Genomic DNA, 1,340 nt, shown 5'->3' with positions numbered 1-1,340 from the left:
TTGGAGCATAGAATTCAAATGCAATGCAATGTGATTGGAATACTTTTGGTTTTTGTATTCCTCCTAGCTCTTACAATGCCACTGAACATCACTGGGAGAGGATTAGACATCACCTACCAGGAGAAGAAGATAATTTAACATTAGATACTGCTAAACTGAAAAAAACAACTTTTTGCAGCATCTCAGGCTCATGCCAGCCTGTTGCCTGGAGCTGATATTCTCTGAAATTCTGATATTGCTGGAGCCGCTCATGGCCTTTTTAACACCAATCCTTTAAAGTGAATTAAAACCGTAGGTGGATCATCAATCACAAATATTATTTTGGTTTGTGTCTGTTTATGCTGTTTTTTTTTTAACCTACTGATGCGGACGCCACCTTGGGAGAGTAGATAGACACCATGAATGAGCTATGATAGCAATGGTGGTTATTAATTTAAAAAATTAAATAAAAATTTTAATTAATTAAAAATTTTAATTTAATTAAAAATTTTTTAAAAAATTAATTAATTAAAATTAATTAAAGACAAAAAAGTGGGACATGTGGGAAAGAGAGTTTCTGGGATGCCAGATGAGTTGGTCTCCCCTGTGTGAGATTCCCACGGGGAGCCATGGGTGGCCTCTGAGGAGAAAAGTCTCCTTATTGCCTTCATGTCCTTATGCCCAGAGAGCATAACACCTCAGCGGCATGCCACAGGTTGCTCTGGGAAATAACATTTCCTTGAAGGAGTTTAGTATAATCAAACATCTTGGCTTCTCCTGAAACCTACTCCCACCCATTTCAGTCCCGATAAGTTAAATATATTAAGTCATTTAGACATACGCCATTGCTAGAGGAAATTCACAGAAACCACCACTGCTATACATCTTATTGCATGACCCACGAGTTCTCCCTCACTGATTAATCCTTTCCCTCATCCGTTCCTACCCCTCCTATCTGCCCTAAGAATAAAGAGCTTGTAAACCAATAAATTGGGTGGAGGCTGAGGGCTCGGGGCCATGAGCAAGCCTCCAGTTCTCCGGTCCCCTGGACCTGCCTTTTAAACTCTCATTCTGTCTCTTTCTAACTATTTGTCTCCGCTGGACTCGGGGTACCCGCTGGGCAGTGTGGGGCTGGTTACCCAACAATTCTCTCAAGTGATTTTTTTCTCTCCTGTGATAAGGAATCCACAGTGCTCTTACAACAACACTACTGGATACCCTATCAAGAGTGGCAATAGCCACAGACGGCCTCTGAGACACTGTCTCAACCTCATCTGCACCCATGAGAGGTCAGTTCAAAGTGTGAGAACATGTCTCCAACGTGGACTTGCCTTTCTTGTGGTTCTTGCTTATCTGAGGGA

This window comes from Symphalangus syndactylus, chromosome Y, assembly GCF_028878055.3.
Source record: "Symphalangus syndactylus isolate Jambi chromosome Y, NHGRI_mSymSyn1-v2.1_pri, whole genome shotgun sequence".
Classification (NCBI taxonomy): Eukaryota; Metazoa; Chordata; class Mammalia; order Primates; family Hylobatidae; genus Symphalangus; species Symphalangus syndactylus.
The sequence above is the reverse complement of the archived record's forward strand: the minus strand, read 5'-3'. Positions refer to the sequence as shown.